We start from the raw sequence: 10,713 nt of genomic DNA, 5'->3' as shown, positions 1-10,713 counted from the left end.
AAAAAAAAAAAAAGATTTTTAAAAAGAAGACCCTGTAACCTTTAACATGCATAGAACTGAAATAGGCAGTAAAATTTCTAAACTAAAAGTAAGCAAAACTTCTAGACAAAGGATAATCCAAGTAAATAGCTTAGGTTTAAATTTTTTAATTATTTCAGTAAAAGTCACATGGCTATTAAGTCCCATCAAACTATATCCCTTCTCTTTGAATATATTTAACCCATCTCTCTTGACACTTCCTAAGGCAGTTCTGCAAGTCTTCTTTAGTAAGTATGTTTATAAGGTATAATTTAAAAAAATATAGGGCCAGGGAGATGGCTCAGTGGAGTAAGCGCTTCCCTGACAAGTGCAAGGGCCTGTGTTCAATCCCCGGTTCCGCCAAAAAAAATAAATAAAAAATAAAAAATGTAATGAAAACTGTTGCCAAGAGCCATCCAATGGAAAAATAGGCTCATGAAGGCATTACCATATATCCTCACCTATTTGATTGACCAGATCTAGTGCTCTGTGACTTCTCATTTTTCTCCCAAATCAAAAGAACCATGAAATGAAAACTGAATAGATCAGGACAATGTGGCTAAAGATACTCATAAAAGAGGATTTCTAGAACTGCTTCAGAAAGTGACAAGAATGATGGGAGAAGTGTATTCAAAGTGAGCGGGGAGATCCGGAGGCACAGGTGGAGATGATGGCAGCAGTGGCCTCTGTGTGGAACAAGAAGGTAGCAGGTTGATGGTGGGTACTTCCATGCACAGCCCTGCGTTACCCATGGCCCACCAACATGCTGCTCTACACAGGGCTCTTCTCAGCCAGTAACACACTGCAGCAGCAGACACGGCACGTGGCCAATCTGGCTGTCACTTTCCACAGCAACTTAATCAATTATGCATGGCTGCGCCTGCTGCAGTGCGTGCTGCCAGGCCACGCACCACTGGGCTGCTGGGCCCTGCACCATCCTCACCAAGGTGCTGTGGGACAAGCTGCTTGGAGGGCCCATCATGCTCTCAGCCTTCTATGTCAGTATGAGCATTCTCCAGGGAAAAGATGACACATTCTTAGACCTAAAGAAGAACTTTTGGAATACCTATAAGTGTCAGGTACTTGTCCCAGCCACAAAAGAAGAGTAACTGAGGCAGAAATATAGTACCAGAGAAGTGGGGTTATTGCTGTGACTAAACCTGACCATATGAAATACAAGCTTTTGGGAATGGCTTGTGGGAAGAGACAGGAAAGGTTTGGTGATGTCATCTACAAGAGAAGTACTGGAACAACTTTGGCTGTATTGTATGGGAGATTCTTGTCAAAACTCAGAAGGCCAGAAGGCTGATAGAAAGCCTGCCTATAAAGACCAGACTGGGGAGGTTTCTTCTGGGAAGAAAGACTGCATTGTTTTTTGGACTGTGGATGATTTGTGCTATGGTTTAGCAGAAAGTTTGTCTGAATTTTGCTCATGTCCAGAGACTGCCTGAGACTGAGATTAAGTGTGGTGGACTGATTAATCTTTCAAAAACTATTTCAAATCAGCTTAATATTGAGGCAGCAGCATGGCTGATGTTGGGTGCTTTTTGACAGATTTATGTTGAGAATCAAGAGCAAAGAGCCTAGCAGGATGATTGTAAGTTTAGCAATAAAGGAATCTCCAACAAAGCTGTAGAACACATACAGCTAAGAGGATCTCCATTGCCAAGAAGGAACAAGAGAATGGAAAGTATTGCCTGAGGGAATCATAAGAGATGACAGGTCTCCACACTTTGCAGCCTCATAACCACAAGGGTGAGGGACTTTGCTTTGGGGGAAAAACTGAAGAACCTCAAGTTCCAGAATGGGGCAGCAGCCACACCAGGTTCCAGAACGGCACCAGCATGGAGAATTTATTCCTTGGAATCAGGGTCAGACTGTTCAGTGATCCAGGCATTCAGCCAGCAGAGAAGGAAGCCTGACTACTGCTCCAGTTGGCAGCAGACCTTGGCATCACCCATGTGGCATTGGTTTTAGGCACATTCAGAATGCAGGAGTTCTGAGGTTAAGAAGGCTTCCACCTAGATTTTAGAAGGTCTGGGAGGCCAGGCAGTATGAGCCTGAGATGGCAGTGTGTAAAACTGTGGGAAGTCTATTACGTGGAAACCCCAGAGTTTGGAAAGGGCCAGCTGAGTACCTCAGCAGATTAAAGTGCAAACAACAGGCTCAGGGGCCAGGGGTTCAATCCCCGGACCTGCAGTGCCTGCCCCACCCCTGGGGCGTGCTGAGACTGCAACTGAGACTGGGTGTGGTGGCACGTGCCTGTAATTCCAGCTCATGTGACTGTAAAAAGGGAGATCACTAGGAGTCTGATCTAGCAGTGAGACCCTGAATACCCAGTAGACCCTTCCCTAAAATACAAAATCAAAAATCAAAAAAAGTTTGGAAAAGCCAGGAAAGTGGATCATCTAAGGGAAACTGCAAAGAAGAAGCAAAGCTAGCCTAAGAGAGAAGCCATGGGAGCTACCACCAAGAATGCCATGGGGCATAACCACATGGAGCTCACAATTTGCCACAGATTGCTTCGAATGTTCCAGATGGAACTACAGGAGTTAATGTTTGCCCTGCTAGATTTTAGTCTTCTGTTGAGCCCAGTGCTTTGCTTTCTCCTGGTATTTGTACCTTTTGGAATGATAATGTTTATCTTGTGCCACTGAATGTTGGAAGTGTTTAACTTTTCATTTGCACAGGGGCTCACAGCAAAGAGTTTGCCTTAGATCTTGGAGGAGACTTGGGACTTGGACTTTTCAGCAATGTTGGAACTGTTAGGTCTTTGGCAACTGTTAGACATGGACTAAAATGTCTTTTGGACAAAAGGATGTGCATGAGACTTTGGGGGTCCAGGGGAGGAATGTTATGGTTTAGGTCTAGTTATCCCCCCAAAGCTTCATGCAGTCATGGGGAGGACTTCTAGAGTTTGCGATTAACTCATGATCCACTGGGATTATGGGTATGAGTACTATACTCAGTCTGGGGTAGACAGCCTGAATGCGACTTACACTTACGGGAGACAGACTTGCTCTCTGCTGCCATTGTTGCCATTGCTCCTGCCCTTTTGCTCTTTGCCACCACCATGAACTGCTGCCCTCTACCATGTGCCACTCTGCCTTGGAACCAGCTGAGTATGGATGAAAACCTTCACTAACTGCACTAAATAAACCTTTCCTTCCTTCAAAACAAAAAGTGAGGGGGGAATACTTTGAGGAGGATGAGTGACAATGTATCTTTTACTGTAACCATTTTTTTAATTTAAACATTTGCCATATTTTTCAATCATGCCTGATATATGCAAAAAAATCACAAATTTGATCATGACATTCATGCCACGTTGTAACTTATCTTATTCAGTTTTACTCTTGATTTCATTACACACATATCTCTCTGGGTTGTTTCATCTGCTGCATAATAAAAAAGCACTAGAATTATTTTCTGTATTGATATATGTTTATAATATACAATGATTGCATTCATTGTGGGGAATTAGTACATGTCCATGACGTTTCCCATCCCTGCATCTTTGGGAACTACAATTTAACAACCATACATTAAATGAAGTACCTAAGAAGCATGTTAAATTTTGCTTAAAACTAGATTAGATATGTAATTTTTTTTACAGAGGTTCTCACTAAATTGTTTTTGTTTTTTGGTTTTTTTGTTGTTGTTGTTGTTTTATGGAACTGGGGATTGAACTCAGGCCCTTATTCAACTGAGCCATCTCCCCACTAAATTGTTTGAACTTGTGATTTTCCTGTCTCAGCCTCTCCAACAGCTGTGACTATAGGCATGCAATGACATGCTCAGGAAATGGCTATATTTTTTTTTTCCTTATTTGGAGGTAAAAGATGATTTTCAACAGATTTAAGGCATACTTCTTCCCACTCTATGTTGAAGTATGTTAAAATACAGTCGGTCATCAACATAAACTTGAAGAAATATGTGCATATTATTGATAGTTAAATTCATAACATATATCCAGGCAACTACATATTCAACAGACTACTGTAGCAGATTTTACTTAGCCCTATGGTTTCAAAGAAAATTAAACACAAAAATAAAGAAAACATATATATTAAAAGAGTTCCTATACCTCCCAAGTGTTAGATATATGCAGACACCACCATGCCCTGAAAAAGACTATTTGAGTCCAAAGTTTTGACCCCAGCTTAGGCAACAAAGTGAGACCCCATCTCCTCACCTCAAAAATTTGTAGAGAAACAAAGTAAAACTTCAAAAGTTTTGTTTCAATTTTGTCCTTTTATGTTTGAAAAGGTAACAACCATCTTTATTAACCAAATTTCTGTGAACAATATGTTGATAGTCATCATTACATCTAACTTTGGAAGATAATCTAAATTGCTGGTACTATGAAAGTATGAGAATTATAGTTTTTTAAAATAATTATATAAATCTAAGAAGTATTGCATTAATAGGATAATGTGACAGCCCCCTGCTACTCACTATCTAATAACCTTCCCATGAGGTATAGAAGCTATAAACAACAGAGATTTATAGAAGGAGATTAATATAACTGCCTCAGAAGAAATATTTATTTAGATTTTTGTTTCCATTTTTATAAGTAATTTTGCTGGCTAGGTAGATGCAGCTGACATTTTACTTTTTAATGGAGCCAAGTTTTGTAAATTACTCTTCTGTAAACTGGAAAGTTCTAAATTTCTTATCTGCTACTTTTGCATTTGTCTCAGGCCAAACAAATTTACACTGTGATTTTTATGAATAAAAACAAAGATATGCTGCTAACTGGTTTCCATGTAAAACATTTTTATTTCATTATCATTTCTTACAGGTAGGAAATACCACAAAGCACTCTCCTCTCCTTTTCCTAGACTCTTGAAAAATACACTAAAAAAGAATTAGCTATAGTTCATGAATCAGTTACTCATCTCCCACATTGAAAAAGTCCAAGGACATTTAACGTACATTCACTGCACCTTTCATTTTTAAGTGACCCTATTTTAATAATGCATCCTGGGACTGTCTTCACATTAGACTTTTTAATTCTCAAATGCTGGCTTACATTATTAGAGATAATGAAGCTTCCAGTAATGAATATGAAAAAATACCTGATTTTCTACATTATTTTCACTCACTCATTTAGAATAATGCTACCTTATAAATAGGATTTGATGTATGCAGAAGAGCAAATTGAAGCAGTGGTAGTATATACTACAATCACTTATTACAGTATTTTAAATGCCTTCTAATTAATGGCAAAATAGTTTTAAATCCACCCATGATACGTAACACAGCTAAATCAATTTGACAGTGAAAGATGCTACAATGATTTCTTATGGCAGATATAAAATATATACCATGAAAGATCTTATGCATATATAATCACATTTCTTTGTGCTGTATATTTTCCAGTACCATAAAAAAAGAGAGAAAGCATTCTTAATACTGCTTTCACTGGATTTTTTTCTAGTGTTTCCTGTGTGTACTTTAAGTATTTAAATATATCTTCTTTTACTGTGTAGTCATACCATTTTTCTGTATGAGAAAATTTTTCAGTTATACCTTGAATTGGGCTTATATGGATTCCATTTCAACAGTATTTATGAAATATTCTTTTTAAAAATTTTTTTTATTTGGTACAAGGTCTCACTATGCAGCTCAGACTCACAGTGATCCGACGGTCTCAGCCTCCCCAGTGCTAGAATTACAGGAGTGCACCACCATGCCCAGGGTACTAGGGCTGGCATGGCATGCAATACCAGGGATCGAACCCAGGTCATGCACTTGCAAGGCAGGTACTTAGACTGTCAAGTTATTTCCCAAGCCCCTACGTACATTTCTGAAAACATACAAATATGATACCTCAGTGATATTAAAAATGCTAAAGTTTTTATTTTCTTTAATTCTGCTATCAGAGGAGGCAATGCATTCATCTCTATATGGTTAACTTGCCTTTCAGGGATCATTTATTTATGCTTCAGAATTTCAGAAATTCTGCTATGGTCAAAGAGATCAAGAACCTATATTCTGTAAAATTCCTGGAGAAACTCAGCAGATACTACCTTTTCTTTTTCCTTTTAGCTTTATCTCCAGATCAAGTGACACTTAAAAAGAATAAAAACTAGGAACACAAATACTTTGGAACATATTAGTTCCAAATATTTTTCTGGGGGCCTTCTCATTAGCTCAGTTGTTTAAGTGCCTGCTTAAACAAAGCAGTGAGGCTCAGGATGCTGTGGCTATATCCCCAGATCCTCAAGCTGAACCAGATCTGCCCTGAAAGCATCCTCAGGCCACCAAAAAAAAAAAAAAAAAGTTCCTTCTACCCTTTTGGGCTGGGGAGATGGCTCAGTAGAATAAGCGCTTGCCTGGCAAGTGCAACGACCTGAGTTCAATCCCCAGTTCCGCAAAAAAAAAAAAAGAAAAAGAAGAATGCACATGTTCTGCAGAGAGAGAAAGACAGGAAACTGGAGGAGCAATGACATCTGAGTAGTATTCTAGTCAATGGGCTGGCCCACAAGTTTGGGCTACTAGAAATTTCACCTGCTCCTACAAAATGCTGAGGATCCATTAATTGTCTTCTCATTAAGCTAGCCAAAGTTGGTGTCTACCACTTTCAACATAAAGTCTCATAATTAACATGCCATGATGGGCAAATGGTTGTGGCTCTAATAGAATGAAGTTATGTGGTAAATACCACTTCTAGAAGGGTAAGTTGACACTAAAGACTTTCATGTAGTATCAAGATTGAGTCATTGTAATCCAAAGGGTAGAACTTAGCTCTGGGTATATGATTTTAAAGTAAAATTGATCCATGAACACAAAGGCTTTGCTAAAATTGTAGTATACATCGTAACTACAAAGAAAAAAGCTTTCAGTGCTCGCTTTGGCAGTACATATACTAAAATTGGAACGATACAGAGAAGATTAGCATGGCCCCTGCACAAGGATGACATGCAAATTCATGAAGCATTCTATTAATAAATGAATAAATAAAACAAAACAAACTTAGGTTTTCAACCAAAACTGAAATATGCTACAAAAGAGCTACACAATTCTGGGTTGACCCCAGCCATGCCAAACAAAGTGTGACACATATGTTTAAGCTCTTCTTTAATTAGTGATTGAAACAATTTCAATGTTTCAGCAAGGTTTCTGTTTAAAGGATTACTATAGTATACTCTCCTGTAGTGCAAACAAGTTTTTCCCTAATGTTTAACTCAAGTATTTTGTCCCGTAACCAAATATATACATGGAAACTTACATGTACAAAAGTCCTGCTTAATGAGCCAAATACTTGACCCATATTAAGAAAGAAAGAAAGAAAGAAAGAAAGAAAGAAAGAAAGAAAGAAAGAAAGAAAGAAAGAAAGAAAGATCATTTCTCCTAAAGCTTATGTTTGGTTCCAACAAGACCTATAATTTGATGTTGTGTGTGCTCCAGTAAAACTTAATTTACAAAAACAAGCAGCCAGCTAAATTTAAAGGAAGCTTAGACTTCTTAATCTGGTTACAATCTGGACTACTCCAGCAAAGACTGTCCAGGTAACCTGACCATGCAGCCTGAAAATATAATCATTGATATAACATATAAACTAACCACTTAAAAGGCATATAAAAAAGAACAAGCCATTCTAGCAGTTAAAAACTAGAGAGGTTATCAAAGAATGTGACAACTAAGTTACTACACTTCTCTCATCAATTTATTATCCAAATGAGAAATGAACCAAAGGTACAGCTTTACTGCTGAAACAAAACTTGGTGATGAGATTTCAATCATATGTAAGAGACCAGACAAAGCTAAAGAGCAATCTTTTAAGTATGCAGATAACAAATGGTTAAATAATTAGAGAAAAGGAGGGTTTCTAGATAATAACATAAGGGATTTAGGACCTTCACCTTTTTAAGATCATGTCAACACCTGTGCCTGATATGAATTACACAATAGTTTAGCATTCTCATTCAACTCAAAGCATTAATATTGATGAGATAGGCTAACCCAAGAGAGAAATAAAATTTTGAAAACAAAGTATTTATATTCTCAATAATTGTAACATAGAAAAGACCAAAAATCAAGGTGTGCACTCACTTAAGATCAAATTCAGGTAAAGGCCAAGTTAGATACTTTCCTTTTTTTAAATAAAATTACTCCCTTTGTTTTGGAATACAGGACTGCACCAGTCTCTGGAGTAGTATGCCCACAAAGAAGACAAGAATAAATCAAGTTGCCACCTAACATAGAAAAGGAGATGATCAAGACAGAATTCAATCAAGATAGGTTAGCCAGGATTCCCTGACAACTGTGGCACTTAGTGAAAAACGTGCATCTTTAGTTCACAAGTAGTTAGTGTATAATTATGACTGATATACATGTTTTACAAAACAAATTAACACTCTGATATTAAAAATGTGGGGGGTACTGTACACAAAGGCATAGTAGACAAAGAAATGAACACAAAGCTTCAGTTTATTCTATAGATTTTCTTGTGCAATAGTATTCTTTGTACTGAAAAAAGCTTATTAATATAAACTGTAGGCATAGAAATCATATTAAATTAGGCATTGTTCTAGTGATTCTGATGAGAGTCTACATGTAGTATGGATAGTCTAATTGAGTCTATTGTGTAGCAGGGTTCTAGCCATATTACAAAGAGCAGCAATCCAAAATAAGGTCATTATCAAAAATGGAGATGTTCAAATGAAACTTTTTAATATTTTAAAGCAAGTATATTACAAAGGGAAAATTGTTCATATTGTGTTATATATGTTTGTATGGTTAAAGAAATTTGAAGCTTCATGCACAAAAGTGGCTTATAAGTGAACCTACAATGTACTAACAAAAAATATGGGAAAAAAATATCACCTATTCAATACTTTATAATGTGAATTAATAGTATGCCTATGATTTTATTTAACCTCCAAAACAATTCCACAAAGTTATTTTTTTAAAGTTGATATTTTTAGTGTCCTTATTTTACAAAATATGAAAGTGTGGCACAGAGATGTTCAAATTAAATGTGTTTCAGCCAAAATTCAAGCCCATATTTGTCGTATTCCACATTTACAACTAGATGTGGTGGCTCATGCCTATAATTCCAGCACTCAGAAGGCTGCAGCAAGAGGACTGCCATGAGTTCGAGGTCAGCCTGGGCTAAAAAGTGAACTCAAGACCAGCCTGAACTACACAGCAAGACCATGTCTCTAAAATCCAAAAAGGCTATTTATTGTTGAATATGATTATAGTGCCAATTTCATACAGGGGAAAAACATCTGAATTTCAATTCTTCAGATAATTAAACATTTTAAAAAGAAAAATAACATCCAATATTTTTTAGCTAAGTATACACAGTATGATTGAAAAACACAGATATTTAAATTTTTTAAAAAGATCATTCCATTAAAAGATACTTTGATGTTAATCCCTTATAAATACTTCTCCTTATTTTGACCATAGTTATCGCCTTGTTCTTGCCATTTTCTAAAGCAATTTTAGAAGTCCTCTCTCATAACTGTCTGGAGTTGGGTTCTCAAGGTTCCCTCAGTATACTGAATTGATTCAAATCACTCACTGTCACTGTGACTTTGGGGAAGAGCCAGAAGTACACCATGAATAAAGTGGATTCTGAAGACACACTGTAAAGTTTTTACAAGCTATCCTTTCTATTGGATTGTACCTAGCAGCAGCATTTTCAATATTTTTTATTATATTCTCAAAGGCAATCAAGAACGAAAACTTCCAAATTGCTTCAGAAAGCAACAATGATAGGACAAGTACGTTCAAAGCAAGGAGGAGTACCTTGAGGGATAGTAATGACAACGTGTATTTATAACTGTGATATTTTACTTAAACATTCATGTGTATTTCAATTACATCTAATATATGTTAAAATACGAAGATTACACATCATGCTACTATATTAACAGACCAAGTGTTGTTTTATAATTGACTGTCTCATTAGAACTGAAAGACAACAGAGTTGTAAATTCACTAGGCACCTGATCTGAATTCAGCTTGCTACACAGAAGTCAGCTGTATTATATGACTGCCCTTAGCCCCTGAGGAACTGCATTGAAAAATTACCTGCTCAGTACAGCAAATCATCAGACAGTGGTCTTAAGTACAAAATAGCATTTCGAAGAGTAAGTATAGCTAAGTAGGAAATATCTCAGATCCCAGACCTCAAACTTTATGTATTACAAGCATAATGCCAAACACTCAAATTTCATTTCTTTTGATAAAATACATGAATTTTTGCTTGGCAAAATGCTTCTTAAAAAAATAAAAACTGCCATATTATTTTCTAGCTAAGAGTTATCCATTGTCTTCACACACACACACAAAAAAAAAATCTTCTAGTCTGTTACAGTATTTCCTTTGAATAATCTTGAGTCTTCTAGAAGAATCAAGGTCGTTACAAAACAAAGGGAATATACTTTCATGAAAAATGGCAACATACCCTTCCCCTTCCTCATTAATGTCTCATTAATTAACCCCAAGCCTTGAGTCTTTCCAGTAACTTGCTGAAACCCACAGTCTCAGGAAGAGATGAATTCTGCTGTCTTAACCTTTGGGTCACAATTCAAACAGTGGTGAGAGACCAGCAGTGTTTGGGAGATCAAATTTTAAAGTCAAGTATTAGAGTACACAGCTGCTGATGAGGTTGTTTAGGGTAAATTGTTTCAGAAAACTGAAAAACCCTAAGAAAATGAGATTGGAGCCAAA

At 36.9% G+C, this 10,713-nt stretch overlaps 1 non-coding gene across 1 annotated transcript; it reads left to right on the top strand.

The window, feature by feature from the left end:
• The first annotated feature begins 6,868 nt into the window (after nucleotides 1–6,868).
• On the top strand, nucleotides 6,869–6,975 carry LOC111815516. The gene has a single exon (XR_002820199.1). It is a non-coding gene; the product is annotated as a U6 spliceosomal RNA (small nuclear RNA).
• Nucleotides 6,976–10,713: the final 3,738 nt, after the last annotated feature.

The sequence above is a fragment of the Octodon degus genome, unplaced genomic scaffold, assembly GCF_000260255.1.
Source record: "Octodon degus isolate 3935 unplaced genomic scaffold, OctDeg1.0 scaffold00017, whole genome shotgun sequence".
NCBI classification, from domain to species: Eukaryota; Metazoa; Chordata; class Mammalia; order Rodentia; family Octodontidae; genus Octodon; species Octodon degus.
The sequence above is the reverse complement of the archived record's forward strand: the minus strand, read 5'-3'. Positions and strand labels throughout refer to the sequence as shown.